Source organism: Eimeria mitis, genomic scaffold (assembly GCF_000499745.2).
Source record: "Eimeria mitis Houghton genomic scaffold, Emh_scaff406, whole genome shotgun sequence".
Lineage (NCBI taxonomy): Eukaryota > Apicomplexa > Conoidasida > Eucoccidiorida > Eimeriidae > Eimeria > Eimeria mitis.
The window spans coordinates 14,338-15,024 of record NW_013572392.1 but is presented as its reverse complement, the minus strand read 5'-3'; positions in this window follow the sequence as shown (position 1 = coordinate 15,024).

Genomic DNA, 687 nt, shown 5'->3' with positions numbered 1-687 from the left:
TCGTTTGCATAAAACAAATGCAAAATAAATGTAAAAACAATTGCAAAAACAAATACAAAAATAAATACAAAACTCTTTATCCAGCTGTACGTACAGCTCACCACCGCCAACACAGCCGTCCCCGAACCCCCTGAGGAGCCGCTGGGGCCCTGGGGCTACGCCGAAGGCGCTAGCTAAACTAGAAACAGTTTTTTAATAAAAAAAATTAAATATTTTTAATTAAAATTTATATTATATCTTTTTATTTTGGAATAACAGACGTTCCGTCACCCAGCGAAGGCCCACGATGAATGAAGTTTTCTTACTCAAAGCTAGTCAATCAAATGTTGTCTATTTGCCTTCTTTAAGTAAAAAAAAAAAACAAAAAAAAAACAAAACAAAAGATTATATGATTTGTTATATTCTTTTACTAGAAAAAGAGCAGTTGCTCTTGTATTTATACTCTGTGTATCAGACGCTCTTTTTTTTTAGCTAGTTTTTCTGAATGTTTTCTTAGATCATTTAAAATTATTAGATTAATACTTATGAAGAACATTTTCACAGCAAAGAAACATCTTCAGAGAGTTTCACTTGCTGGGGTGGAGATACACCGCAAAGTATTCGATTGCTTCTACCTGCTGAGGGCTCCAATACACCCCAAAGGACCTATATAAAGAGAAAAAAAAAAAAAAAAAAAAAAAAAAAAAA